Source organism: Rutidosis leptorrhynchoides, chromosome 9 (assembly GCF_046630445.1).
Source record: "Rutidosis leptorrhynchoides isolate AG116_Rl617_1_P2 chromosome 9, CSIRO_AGI_Rlap_v1, whole genome shotgun sequence".
Classification (NCBI taxonomy): domain Eukaryota; kingdom Viridiplantae; phylum Streptophyta; class Magnoliopsida; order Asterales; family Asteraceae; genus Rutidosis; species Rutidosis leptorrhynchoides.
The window spans coordinates 322,699,774-322,716,099 of record NC_092341.1 but is presented as its reverse complement, the minus strand read 5'-3'; positions in this window follow the sequence as shown (position 1 = coordinate 322,716,099).

Below are 16,326 nucleotides of genomic sequence, written 5' to 3'. Positions count from 1 at the left end.
ATTCAGTTGTTTCTGATTAAATATGTGTTGAAGACTTTTGTGGTCGGTATATATAATACTTTTGACCCCATATAAGTAGTGCCTCCAAGTCTTTAATGCAAAAACAACCGCGCCTAATTCCAAATCATGCGTCGTATAATTTTGTTCGTGAATCTTCAATTGTCTAGACGCATAAGCAATCACCTTCGTTCGTTGCATTAATACACAACCGAGACCTTGCTTTGATGTGTCACAATAAATCACAAAATCATCATTCCCTTCAGGCAATGACAATATAGGTGCCGTAGTTAGCTTTTTCTTCAATAACTGGAACGCTTTCTCTTGTTCATCCTTCCATTCAAATTTCTTCCCTTTATGCGTTAATGCAGTCAAGGGTTTTGCTATTCTGGAAAAGTCTTGGATGAACCTTCTGTAGTAACCAGCTAGTCCTAAAAACTGGCGTATGTGTTTCGGAGTTTTCGGGGTTTCCCGCTTTTCAACAGTTTCTATCTTTGCTGGATCCACCTTAATACCTTCTTTGTTCACTATGTGACCTAGGAATTGAACTTCCTCCAACCAAAATGCACACTTTGAAAACTTAGCGTACAATTCTTCCTTCCTCAATACTTCTAACACCTTTCTCAAATGTTCACCGTGTTCTTGGTCATTCTTTGAGTAAATAAGTATGTCATCAATGAAAACAATGACAAACTTGTCAAGGTATGGTCCACACACTCGGTTCATAAGGTCCATGAACACAACTGGTGCATTAGTTAAACCAAACGGCATGACCATAAACTTGTAATGACCGTAACGTGTTCTGAAAGCAGTCTTTGGAATATCATCTTCTTTCACCCGCATTTGATGATACCCGGAACGTAAGTCAATCTTTGAATAAACAGACGAGCCTTGTAGTTGATCAAATAAGTCGTCGATTCTCGGTAGTGGGTAGCGGTTCTTGATGGTAAGTTTGTTCAACTCTCGGTAGTCGATACACAACCTGAATGTACCATCTTTCTTCTTGACAAACAAAACAGGAGCTCCCCACGGTGATGTGCTTGGTCGAATAAAACCACGCTCTAAAAGTTCTTGTAATTGGCTTTGCAGTTCTTTCATCTCGCTGGGTGCCTCTGTCACATTAATATTGAAAACTCTTTCGCGGCCTTGTCCATTCGTGTTCTCCTGGTTCGGGCAATTTCTAATAATGTGGCCTGATTTTTCACATTTATAACAAACTACATTGGCATAACTTGCTCCGACACTACTTGCTCCGCCATTACTCGTTCCGACACCATTTGTTCCTTTCGTTCTGTTAACCCCTGGTCCGTAGACCTCACACTTCACCGCGCTATGACCATTTCTTTTACACTTGTTGCAAAATTTGGTGCAGAACCCCGATTGATACTTTTCACACCTTTGGCATAGCTGCTTCTGATTGTTGTTGTTGTTGCGGTTGTTATTGTTGTTGGGATGATTGTTGTAGTTACTATTGTTGTTGTTGTTGTTGTTATTGTTGTTGTTGTTGGGCCGTTTGTTGTAGTTGCGATTGATGTTGCGATTGTTGGGATAATTGTTGCGATTATTATTGTAATTGCTGTTGTTGTTGTATTGGTGATTCTTATCACCGTTTTCCTCCCACTTTCTTTTGACTTGCTTCACATTGGCCTCTTCAGCCGTCTATTCTTTAATTCTTTCCTCAATCTGGTTCACTAGTTTGTGAGCCATTCTACATGCCTGTTGTATGGAGGCGGGCTCGTGTGAACTTATATCTTCTTGGATTCTTTCCGGTAATCCTTTCACAAACGCGTCGATCTTCTCTTCCTCATCTTCGAACGCTCCCGGACACAATAGGCACAATTCTGTGAATCGTCTTTCGTACGTGGTAATATCAAATCCTTGGGTTCGTAACCCTCTAAGTTCTATCTTGAGCTTATTGACCTCGGTTCTGGGACGGTACTTCTCGTTCATCAAGTGCTTGAATGCTGACCACGGTAGTGCGTACGCATCATCTTATCCCACTTGCTCTAGATAGGTATTCCACCATGTTAACGCAGAACCTGTGAAGGTATGCGTAGCGTACATCACTTTGTCCTCATCAGTACACTTACTTATGGTAAACACCGATTCGACCTTCTCGGTCCACCGTTTCAATCCGATCAGTCCTTCGGTTCCATCAAATTCCAAAGGTTTGCAGGCAGTGAATTCTTTGTAGGTGCATCCTACACGATTTTCTGTACTGCTAGATCCAAGGTTATTGTTGGTATGTAGTGCAGCCTGTACTGCGGCTATGTTTGAAGCTAGAAAAGTACGGAATTCCTCTTCATTCATATTCACGGTGTGTCGAGTAGTCGGTGCCATTTCCTTCAAAATAGTCAAATGGAACAAGTTAATCATACAGAATATTAAGAGTAGTTAATAGTATTTCGTAGCATAATATGAACTCATTTATAAAAGCTTTTTCTTCATATTAGCGTTTTATAAGTTTAAATTCGGGTAGTACCTACCCGTTAAGTTCATACTTAGTAGCTAATATACAATTCAACTACTACAATTCTATATGAAAAACCGATTATAATAATATTTCGCGTTCAAACTTTTATACAATATTTTACAAACTTACAATACCGCTTATTTTACATAAAGCATGAAATATAGCACACAATAACTTTGATACAAGATAGTTGTCAAGATAATTCTAGCTAGTACACAAGTCGTTCAGCAAAGGCAATAAAGACACGTAATTCATACGTCCAGAAACAAGTCATGCATTCTGGTTTTACTAGGACTACTTCCCATCCTTGGTCTTGTGGAACATAACCGTTATGGCCGTTGATAAGACAGCGTGTTGTAACGTCGTCAAAGGGACGAGGGTTACGTAATGACCAACAGTCTCGTAATAACCTAAAAACCTCATTTCTTACCCCAATTACCGACTCTGTCACTTGTGGGAACGTTTTGTTTAATAGTTGTAGCCCGATGTTCTTTTTATCACTTTGGTGAGAAGCAAACATTACTAACCCGTAAGCATAGCATGCTTCTTTATGTTGCATGTTAGCCGCTTTTTCTAAATCATGAAGTCCTATATTCGGATACATTGAGTCAAAATAATTTCTTAACCCGTTGCGTAAAATAGCATTTGGGTTCCCCGCAATATATGCGTCAAAGTAAACACATCGTAACTTATGGGTTTCCCCATGTGATATCCCCCATCTTTCAAACGAAAGTCTTTTATAAACCAAGACATTCTTGGAACGTTCTTCGAATGTCTTACAAACTGATTTCGCCATAAATAGTTGTGCCGAAGAATTCTGACCGACTCTAGATAAGATTTCATCAATCATGTCTCCGGGTAGGTCTCTTAAAATATTGGGTTGTCTATCCATTTTGTGTTTTTATACTGTAAAATAGACAAGAGTTAGATTCATAAAAAAAAATACTTATTAATACAAGCAATTTTTACATATATCATAAAGCATAAGCACACTATATTACATATATTACACCACACGAATACAACTATCTTATTCTGACTCGCTCGTTTCTTCTTCTTCGGTTTTGGTTTGTTTTGCCAAGTTTCTAGGGATATATGATGTTCCCCTAATACGAGCTGTCGTTTTCCACAACGGTTTAGAAAAATCTGGTGGTTTAGAGGTACCCGGGTCATTGTTACAACTTAAGGGCTTCGGGGGTTGACGATACATATAAAGTTCATCGGGATTGGAATTAGATTTCTCTATTTTTGTGCCCTTTCCCTTATTATTCTCTTTTGCCTTATTAAATTGTGTTGGGGTAATTTCTATAACATCATCGGATTCCTTGTCGGGATCCGATTCATCGGAGAATTGGTAATCCTCCCAATACTTTGCTTCCTTGGCGGAAACACCATTGACCATAATTAACTTTGGTCGGTTGGTTGAGAATTTTCTTCTACTTAACCATTTTATTATTTCCCCTACTGGTTCTATTTCTTCTTCCGGTTCCGATTCTTCTTCCGGTTCCGACTCTTCTTCCGGTTCCGACTCTTCTTCCGGTTCCTCTTCGGGAACTTGTGAATCAGTCCACGAATTATTCCAATTTACATTTGACTCTTCATTATTTCTAGGTGAGTCAATGGGACTTGTTCTAGAGGTAGACATCTATCACATAATATCAAACACGTTAAGAGATTAATATATCACATAATATTTACATGTTAATAATATATAGTTTCCAACAAAAATGTTAAGCAATCATTTTTAAAAAAAAACACGGTCGAAGTCCAGACTCACTAATGCATCCTAACAAACTCGATAAGACACACTAATGCAAATTTTTCTGGTTCTCTAAGACCAACGCTCGGATACCAACTGAAATGTCCCGTTCTTATTGATTAAAAACGTTCCATATTAATTGATTTCGTTGCGAGGTTTTGACCTCTATATGAGACGTTTTTCAAAGACTGCATTCATTTTTAAAACAAACCATAACCTTTATTTCATAAATAAAGGTTTAAAAAGCTTTACGTAGATTATCAAATAATGATAATCTAAAATATCCTGTTTACACACGACCATTACATAATGGTTTACAATACAAATATGTTACATCGAAATCAGTTTCTTGAATGCAGTTTTTACACAATATCATACAAAAATGGACTCCAAATCTTGTCCTTATTTTAGTATGCAACAGCGAAAGCTCTTAGTATTCACCTGAGAATAAACATGCTTTAAACGTTAACAAAAATGTTGGTGAGTTATAGGTTTAACCTATATATATCAAATCGTAACAATAGACCACAAGATTTCATATTTCAATACACATCCCATACATAGAGATAAAAATCATTCATATGGTGAACACCTGGTAACCGACATTAACAAGATGCATATATAAGAATATCCCCATCATTCCGGGACACCCTTCGGATATGATATAAATTTTGAAGTACTAAAGCATCCGGTACTTTGGATGGGGTTTGTTAGGCCCAATAGATCTATCTTTAGGATTCACGTCAATTAGGGTGTCTGTTCCCTAATTCTTAGATTACCAGACATAATAAAAAGGGGCATATTCGATTTTGATAATTCAACCATAGAATGTAGTTTCACGTACTTGTGTCTATTTTATAAATCATTTATAAAACCTGCATGTATTCTCATCCCAAAAATATTAGATTTTAAAAGTGGGACTATAACTCACTTTCACAGATTTTTACTTCGTCGGGAAGTAAGACTTGGCCACTGGTTGATTCACGAACCTATAACAAATATACATATATATCAAAGTATGTTCAAAATATATTTACAACACTTTTAATATATTTTGATGTTTTAAGTTTATTAAGTAAGCTGTCCTCGTTAGTAACCTACAACTAGTTGTCCACAGTTAGATGTACAGAAATAAATTGATAAATATTATCTTGAATCAATCCACGACCCAGTCTATACGTATCTCAGTATTGATTACAACTCAAACTATATATATTTTGGAATCAACCTCAACCCTGTATAGCTAACTCCAACATTCACATATAGAGTGTCTATGGTTGTTTCGAAATATATATAGATGTGTCGACATGATAGGTCGAAACATTGTATACGTGTCTATGGTATCTCAAGATTACATAATATACAATACAAGTTGATTAAGATATGGTTGGAATAGATTTGTTACCAATTTTCACGTAGCTAAAATGAGAAAAATTATCCAATCTTGTTTTACCCATAACTTCTTCATTTTAAATCCGTTTTGAGTGAATCAAATTGCTATGGTTTCATATTGAACTCTATTTTATGAATCTAAATAGAAAAAGTATAGGTTTATAGTTGGAAAAATAAGTTACAAGTCGTTTTTGTAAAGGTAGTCATTTCAGTCGAAAGAACGACGTCTAGATGACCATTTTAGAAAACATACTTCCACTTTGAGTTTAACCATAATTTTTGGATATAGTTTCATGTTCATAATAAAAATCATTTTTCCAGAATAACAAATTTTAAATCAAAGTTTATCATAGTTTTTAATTAACTAACCCAAAACAGCCCGCGGTGTTACTACGACGGCGTAAATCCGATTTTACGGTGTTTTTCGTGTTTTCAGGTTTTAAATCATTAAGTTAGCATATCATATAGATATATAACATGTGTTTAGTTGATTTTAAAATTCAAGTTAGAAGGATTAACTTTTATTTGCGAACAAGTTTAGAATTAACTAAACTATGTTCTAGTGATTACAAGTTTAAACCTTCGAATAAGATAGCTTTATACGTATGAATCGAATGATGTTATGAACATCATTACTACCTCAAGTTCCTTGGATAAACCTACTGGAAATGAGAAAAATAGATCTAGCTTCAAAGGATCCTTGGATGGCTTGAAAGTTCTTGAAGCAGAATCATGACACGAAAACAATTTCAAGTAAGATTTCCACTCGAAATAAGATTGTTATAGTTATAGAAATTGAATTAAAGTTTGAATATGATTATTGCCTTGTATTAGAAAGATAACCTACTGTAAGTAACAAAGGTTTCTTGATCTTGGATGATTACTTGGAATGTATTTAGAAAACTTGGAAGTAAACTTGCAATCTTGGAAGTATTCTTGATTTTATGAAACTAGAACTTTTGGAATTTATGAAGAACACTTAGAACTTGACGATAGAACTTGAGAGAGATCAATTAGATGAAGAAAATTGAAGAATGAAAGTGTTTGTAGGTGTTTTTTGTCGTTGGTGTATGGATTAGATATAAAGGATATGTAATTTTGTTTTCATGTAAATAAGTCATGAATGATTACTCATATTTTTGTAATTTTATGAGATATTTAATGCTAGTTGCCAAATGATGGTTGATAATGCTAAAAACGAACATATATTTCATATCATTATTCCTCAAGAAAGACAAGCTTTTAGTTGCAATTGTTCTATTTAAAAGTGATATTCGTTTAAATAATAAAAGGTGAAGACAAAAGACAGATTCGACGAATTGAAGACGCAAACGACCAAAAATCTCAAAAGTACAAAATACAATCAAAGAGGTTCCAATTATTGATAAGAAACGTCTCGAAATTACAAGAGTACACGATTCAAAACGCAAAGTACAAGATATTAAATTGTACGCAAGGACGTTCGAAAATCCGGAACCGGGACCAGAGTCAACTCTCAACGCTCGACGCAACGGACTAAAAATTACAAGTCAACTATGCACATAAATATAATATAATATTTAAATAATTCTTATAATTATTTATATATTATATAAATAATAAAAATCCGTCGGCAAGAAAGACTCCAAAGTTGGTGAGCTGTATTTTCAAACTCCGCAACTCGCGGAGTTTGAAGGCAAAAATTGCCGCGAGTCGCGGAGTATCCCTGAACTCAATTCCCTATAAAGCCAACCGAATTCTGATCATTTTTCACAACATATATATCCATCCTCTCTATATCTATACGTAAATATTTATATTTATATTTTAATTTTAATTTTAATTTTAATTTTAATCCTAATAATAAGGGTATGTTAGCGAATATTGTAAGGGTGTAAGTCGAAATTCTGTCCGTGTAACGCTACGCTATTTTTAATCATTGTAAGTTATGTTCAACCTTTTTAATTTAATGTCTCGTAGCTAAGTTATTATTATGCTTATTTAATCCGAAGTAATCATGATGTTGGGCTAATTACTAAAATTGGGTAATTAGGCTTTGTACCATAATTGGGGTTTGGACAAAAGAACGACACTTGTGGAAATTAGACTATGGGCTATTAATAGGCTTTATATTTGTTTAACTAAATGATAGTTTGTTAATGTTAATATAAAGATTTACAATTGGGCGTCCCTATAAATTACCATATACACTCAATCAGACACGACAGGCGGGGTATTTATATGTACGAATAATCGTTCATTTAACCGGACACGGGAATGGATTAATAGCCACTAGAATAATTAAAACAGGGGTGAAATTATGTACAAGGACACTTGGTATAATTGATAACAAAATATTAAAACCTTGGGTTACACTCAGTCGACATCCTGGTGTAATTATTAAACAAAGTATTAAAATCTTGTTATAGTTTAAGTCCCCAATTAGTTGGAATATTTAACTTCGGGTATAAGGAAATTTGACGAGGATACTCGCACTTTATATTTATGACTGATGGACTGTTATGGACAAAAACCAGACGGACATATTAAATAATCCAGGACAAAGGACAATTAACCCATGGGCATAAAACTAAAATCAACACGTCAAACATCATGATTACGGAAGTTTAAATAAGCATAATTCTTTTATTTCATATTTAATTTCCTTTATTTTATATTTAATTGCACTTCTAATTATAGCACTTTTATTTATTGTTATTATATTTAATTGCACTTTTAATTATCATACTTTTTAATTATCGCAAGTTTATTTTATCGCACTTTTATTATTCGCAATTTCATTATCGTTATTTACTTTACGCTTTAAATTAAGTCTTGTATTTATTTATTATTTTACATTTGGTTTTAACTGCGACTAAAGTTTTAAAATCGACAAACCGGTCATTAAACGGTAAAAACCCCCCTTTATAATAATAATATTACTTATATATATATTTGTATTTTTATAAAAGTAAACTAATATAGCGTTAAGCTTTGTTTAAAGATTTTCCCTGTGGAACGAACCGGACTTACTAAAAACTACACTACTGTACGATTAGGTACACAGCCTATAAGTGTTGTAGCAAGGTTTAAGTATATCCATTCTATAAATAAATAAATATCTTGTGTAAAATTGTATCGTATTTAATAGTATTTTCTTGTAAAATTTAATAGTATTTCGTACACCCCGCTGCACACACATCAATGGTTCCCACATGTGTTAGGTGACTCACATGGGCTACTAAGAGCTGATAATTGGAGTGTATATACCAATAGTACATACATCTAAAAGCTGTGTATTGTACGAGTACGAATACGGGTGCATACGAGTAGAATTGTTGATGAAACTGAACTAGGATGTAATTGTAAGCATTTTTGTTAAGTAGAAGTATTTTGATAAGTGTCTTGAAGTCTTTCAAAAGTGTATGAATACATATTAAAACACTACATGTATATACATTTTAACTGAGTCATTAAGTCATCGTTAGTCGTTACATGTAAATGTTGTTTTGAAACCTTTAGGTTAACGATCTTGTTGAATGTGGTTAACCCATTGTTTATTATAACAAATGAGATGTTAAATTGTTATATTATCATGATATTATGATTTATAATATATCTTAGTATGATATATATACAGTTAAATGTCGTTATAACGATAATCGTTACATATATGTCTCGTTTCGAAATCATTAAGTTAGTAGTCTTATTTTTACATATGTATTTCATTGTTAATACACTTAATATTATATTTACTTATCATTTAACATAATTAACCAAGTGTATCAATATCTTAATATGATTCATATGTACCTAGTAAGACGTTGTTATAACGATAATCGTTATATATATCGTTTTCGAGTTTCTTAAATTAATAGTCTCATTTTTATGTATATAACTCATTGTTAAAATACCTAATGAGATACATACTTATATTAAAATCATATTAACTATATATATAACCATATATATGTCATCGTATAGTTTTTACAAGTTTTAACGTTCGTGAATCACCGGTCAACTTGGGTGGTCAATTGTCTATATGAAATCTATTTCAATTAATCAAGTCTTAACAAGTTTGATTGCTTAACATGTTGGAAACACTTAATCATGTAAATAACAATTTCATTTAATATATATATAAACATGGAAAAGTTCGGGTCACTACAAAATGCGCTTTTTAAAACATTAATATGCGCCACCAGATGGAGTACCATTTGTCGGTGCATAAGCTTCGGTTTCAGATCTTGCTGAAATTCTCGAGATCACCCTAAAACGGCCGAAAAAGCAAGACTCTCTGAACGTGCTTGCCATTTGAGGTCATCTAGACTTCGAAAAAGACATCTTTCCTCGCAATTTCGCACCACACACCAAACACCACCGACGGTTCTTGGTGCTTGGTGTTTTGTGTCTTTGGCTAAAATGATAGATCTATCGTATCTTTTGACTCATAGGCGGTTTGTCCCAAATATTTGTTCACCGTTTTTTTAAACCATGTATTTTTTCGAGATCTATCCGTTGGCAAATGGTTGTAGGCGGTTTGTCCCAAAAAATTTTCGAAACGAGACCTCGAAAGCCTTCAATTTTGCCTTTTCTCGATTTTAACCGTTTGAATTTCTTTCATATAATTCCTTTTTTGTATGCATAACTTAGCATGGTACGTAGTGTTTAAAGGCCTATTATTTCACTCACAATGTAATTATGTATAACACATATAATTTTGAATCTAATGTCACTTCATTAAATACGCTTTTTAAATCACTAATACGCGCCGCCAAATGGAGTAACATTTGGAGGCGCATAACATTTGGTTTCAGATTGTGCTGAAATTCTCAAGATCACCCTAAAACGACCCTAACATCAAGACTCTCGGAAAGTTTCTTGCCATTCGAGGTCGTCAGGATGCCGAAAAAAGACATTTTACTCATTTTTAATGTTCTCTTTGAACGTTTTCAATTTATATCGTATTATTCCTTTTTGTATGCACTACTTAGCATAGTATATATAGTTTTAAGTCATTTTATTTCACTCGCAATGTAATAATGTATAACTCATATAATTTTGAATCTAATGTCACTTCATTAAACACGCTTTTTAAAACATTAATATGCGCCGCTAGACGGAGTACCATTTGGCGACGCATAACCTTCGGTTTCAGATCGTGCTGAAATTCTCGAGATCACCCTAAAACGGACGAACGAGCAAGACTCTATGAACGTGCTTGCCATTTGAGGTCATCTAGACTCCGGAAAAGACATCTTTCCTCGTAAATTCGCACCACGCACCAAACGCCACCGACGGTTCGTTGTGCTTGGTGTTTTGTGTCTTTGGCTAAAATGATAGATCTATCGTATCTTTTGACTGTAGCTCCGATTTATTTACCGTTTTTTTAAATCGTGTATTTTTTTCGAGATCTATCCGTTCGCAAACTGCCGTAGGCGGTTTGTCCCAAATATTTTTCTAACATGAGACCTCGAAAGCCTTCAATATTGCCTTTTTTCGATTTTGACCGTTTTGAATTTCTTTCATATAATTACTTTTTTGTATGCATGACTTAGCATGGTATGTATTGTTTAAAGGCCTATCATTTCACTCACAATGTAATTATGAATAACGCATATAATTTTGAATCTAATGTCACTTCATTAAATACACTTTTTAAATCACTAATACGCGCCGCCAAATGGAGTAACATTTGGCAGCGCATAACCTTTTGTTTTAGATTGTGCTGAAATTCTCGAGATCACCCTAAAACAAGCCTAACATCAAAACTCTCGGAAAGTTTCTTGCCATTCGAGGTCGTCAAGATGACGAAAAAAGACATTTTATTCATTTTTAATGTTCTTTGTGAACGTCTTCAATTTATATCGTATTATTCCATTTTGTATGCATGACTTAGCATGGTATATACAGTTTTAAGGCATTTTATTTCACTCGCAATATAATAATGTATAACGCAAATAATTTTGAATCTAATGTCACTTCATTAAACACACTTTTTAAAACATTAATATGCGCCGCCAAATGGAGTACCATTTGTCGGTGCATAACCTTTGGTTTCAGATCGTGCGGAAATTCTCGAAATCACCCTAAAACGGCCGAACGTGCAAGACTCTCTGAACGTGCTTGCCATTTGAGGTCATCTAGATTCCGAAAAAGACATCTTTCCTCGCAAATTCTCACCACGCACCAAACACCACCGACGGTTCGTGGTTCTTGGTGTTTTGTGTCTTTGGCTAAAATGATAGATCGATCGAATCTTTTGACTCGTAGCTTCGATTTAGTTACTTTTTTTTATAAATCGTGTATTTTTCGAGATCTATCCATTGGCAAACTGCAGTAGGCGATTTGTCCCGAATATTTTTCGAAACGAGGCCTCGAAAGCCATCAATTTTGCGTTTTTCCAATTTTGACCATTTTGAATTTCTTTCATATAATTCCTTTTTTGTATGCATGACTTAGCATGGTACGTATGGTTTAAAGGCCTATTATTTCCCTCACAATGTAATTATGTATAACACATATAATTTTGAATCTAATATCACTTCATTAAATACGTTTTTTAAATCTCTAATACGCGCCGCCAAATGGAGTAACATTTGGTGGCGCATAACCTTTGGTTTCATATTGTGCTGAAATTCTCGAGATCATCCTAAAACGACCCTAACATCAAGACCCTCGGAAAGTGTCTTGCCATTCGAGGTCGTCAGGATGCCGAAAAAAGACATTTTACTCATTTTTAATGTTCTCTTTGAACGTCATCAATATATCGTATTATTCCGTTTTGAATGCATGACGTAGCATGGTATATACAGTTTAAGGCATTTTATTTCACTCGCAATGTAATAATGTATAACGCATATAATTTTGAATCTAATGTCACTTCTTTAAACACGCTTTTTAAAAATTAATGTGTGCCGCCAGATGGAGTAACATTTGGCGGCGCATAACCATCGGTCTCAGATCGTGCTGAAATTCTCGAGATCACCCTAAAACGGACGAATGATCAAGACTGTCTGAACATGCTTGCCATTTGAGGTCATCTAGATTCCGAAAAAAATGTTTCCTCGCAAATTCGCACCACGCACCAAACACCACCGACAGTTCGTGATGCTTGGTGTTTTGTGTCTTTGGCTAAAATAATAGATCTATCGTATCTTTTAACTCGTGGCTCCGATTTAGTCACCATTTTTTTAAATCGTGTATTTTTTCGAGATCTATCCATTCGCAAAATGCCATAGGCGGTTTGTCCCAAATATTTTTCGAAACGAGAGCTCGAAAGCCTTCAATTTTGCTTTTTTCGATTTTGACGGTTTTAAATTTCTTTCATATTATTCCTTTTTTGTATGCATGACTTAGCATGGTACATATTGTTTAAAGGCCTTTATTTCACTCACAATGTAACTATCTATAACACATATAATTTTGAATCTAATGTTACTTCATTACTTACGCTTTTTAAATCACTAATACGCGCCGCCAAATGGAGTAACATTTGGCGGCGCATAACCTTTAGTTCCAGATTGTGCTGAAATTCTCGAGATCACCCTAAAACGACCCTAACATCAAAACTCTCGAAAAGTGTCTTGCCATTTGAGGTCGTTAGGATACCAAAAAAAGACATTTTACTCATTTTTAATGTTCTCTTTGAACGTCTACAATTTATATCATATTATTCCGTTTTGTATGCATGACTTAGCATGGTATATACAGTTTTAAGGCATTTTATTTCATTCGCAATGTAATAATGTATAACGCATATAATTTTGAATCTAATGTCACTTCATTAAACACGCTTTTTAAAAAATTAATATGCGCCGCCAGATGGTGTACCATTTGTCAGCGCATAACCTTCGGTTTCAGATCGTGCTGAAATTCTCGAGATCAACCTAAAACGGACGAACGAGCAAGACTCTATGAATGTGCTTGCCATTTTAGGCCATCTAGATTCCGAAAAAGACATCTTTCCTCTCAAATTCTCACCACGCACCAAACACCACCGATGGTTCGTGGTGCTTGGTGTTTTGTGTCTTTGGCTAAAATGATAGATCTATCGTATCTTTTGACTCATAGCTTCAATTTAGTCACTATTTTTTATAAATCGTGTATTTTTTGTGATCTATCCGTTGGCAAACTGCCGTAGGCGATTTGTCCCAAATATTTTTCGAAACGAGACCTTGAAAGCCTTCAATTTTGCCTTTTTCCGATTTTGACCGTTTTGAATTTCTTTCATATAATTCCTTTTTTGATGCATGAGTTAGCATGGTACGTATTGTTTAAAGGCCTATTATTTCACTCACAATGTAATTATGTATAACGCATATAATTTTCAATCTAATATCACTTCATTAAATACGCTTTTTAAATCACTAATACACGCCGCCAAATGGAGTAACATTTGGCGGCACATAACCTTTGGTTTCATATTGTGCTGAAATTCTCGAGATCACCCAAAAACGATCCTAACATCAAGACTCTCGGAAAGTGTCTTGCCATTCGAGGTCGTCAGGATGCCGAAAAAAGACATTTTACTCATTTTTAATGTTCTCTTTGAACGTCTTCAATATATATCGTATTATTACGTTTTGAATGCATGGCTTAGCATGGTATATACAGTTTTAAGGCATTTTATTTCACTCGGAATGTAATAATGTATAACGCATATAATTTTGAATCTAATGTCACTTCATTAAACACGCTTTTTAAAACATTAATATGCGCCCCCAGATGGAGTACCATTTGGCGGCGCATAACCTTCGGTTTCGGATCGTGCTGAAATTCTCGAGATCACCCTAAAACGGACGAACGAGCAAGACTCTATCAACGTGCTTGCCATTTGAGGTCATCTAGACTCCGAAAAAGACATCTTTCTTCGTAAAATTCGCACCACGCACCAAACACCACCGACAGTTCGTGATGCTTAATGTTTTATGTCTTTGGCTAAATGATAGATCAATCGTATCTTTTGACTCGTGGCTCCCATTTATTCCCTTTTTTTTTAAATCGTGTATTTTTTCGAGATCTATCCGTTCGTAAACCGCCGTACACAGTTTTTCCCAAATATTTTTCGAAACGAGAGCTCGAAAGCCTTCAATTTTGCTTTTTTTGATTTTGATCGTTTTGAATTTCTTTCATATAATTACTTTTTAGTATGCAAGACTTAGCATGTTACGTATTGTTTAAAGGCCTATTATTTCACTCACAATGTGACTATGTATAACACATATAATTTTGAATCTAATGTTACTTCATTACATACCATTTTTAAATCACTAATACGCGCCGCCAATTGGAGTAACATTTGGCGGCGCATAACCTTTGGTTTTAGATTGTGCTGAAATTCTCGAGATCGCCCTAAAACGACCCTAACATCAAAACTCTCGAAAAGTGTCTTGCCATTCGAGGTCGTCAGGATATCAAAAAAAGATATTTTACTCATTTTTAATGTTCTCTTTGAACGTCTTCAAATTATATCATATTATTCCTTTTTGTATGCATGACTTAGCAAGGTATATACAGTTTTAAGGCACTTTATTTCATTCGCAATGTAATAATGTATAATGTAACACCCCGTCAAAATCCCTTTGACGGAACGTTAACTCTGGTCCCAGTGCTTGGCTTGACTTCTACGTAACGGCAACAATTTACAGCGGAAGCTATTAATACCTGAGAATAAAACACGCAAAAATGGATCAACAATAATGTTGAGTGAATCTACAGGTTTTAGGTAAACAATACAGTATGTTTAAGAATTAGTATTCCGAAAACGTTTAATAGTGGAAGACCACAATGGTTTCATGTTAAAGTTTGTAGATAACACCATGTCCTGTTTCCAAAAGTTTGTTGACACTATCATGTCAAGCTTCAAACATTTGTAGACAATACCATGTCAAGTTTCAAATATTTGTAGACAATACCTTGTCAAGTTTCTAATCTCATTTGTTCGTAAACTACAGTTTTAAATAACGTTGTGTAGTATCTGAAAAATAGTATTCAGAAAAATAGTTTAATTTCCTTGATCACGAGATTTTACAAGTACAACACCAAGTCGTAAAAACGTTTGCATAATATGAGCACCTGAATACTAGCAATGACCCGAGTATAGAAGCCACTATACCCGCCTTTACCTCCTAAAATGTTATACACTTGTTCAAATGTATTTAATGTTCAAAGTAAATGCGCCACGGTTAATATTGTTTGGGCGAGGTTGTCAACCTAACGGATCTGTCCATCTAAATTGTGCTTACACCGATGGTATTAAAAGTATTCAAGCTAGAGGCTTTTTAAACAAACTCAATATGCATAAATAGTACTCATGTCAATACAAAAGAATTTGAAAATGTAAGTATAACAGCGTGTATTCTCATCCCTGAAAACATGTAAAAAGCGGGACTGTAGACTCACCTTTGAATAAAGCTCGGATTGAAAAGTGGACAATTAACTTGTACGGTTTATAGCCGAGTAATGCAACCTAAGTATACGTACTTATGTTGGTAAATATATGTATCTTAAATAAGTGTGGTTTCATAGTATAAGTTGTCTTATTGCTCGACTCGACGCGATTTAAAGTAAAAGTCAACTATATCATGCAAGTCAAACAAAGTCAACCGAAGTCAAACCGAAAGTCAAACTTGGTCAAGTAGTCAACTAAAGTCAACATCAGTAGGTCCATGTTAAATTTTGGTCAACATGTCAAACCTAAGTCAAACAATACGTTTCAGGTCAT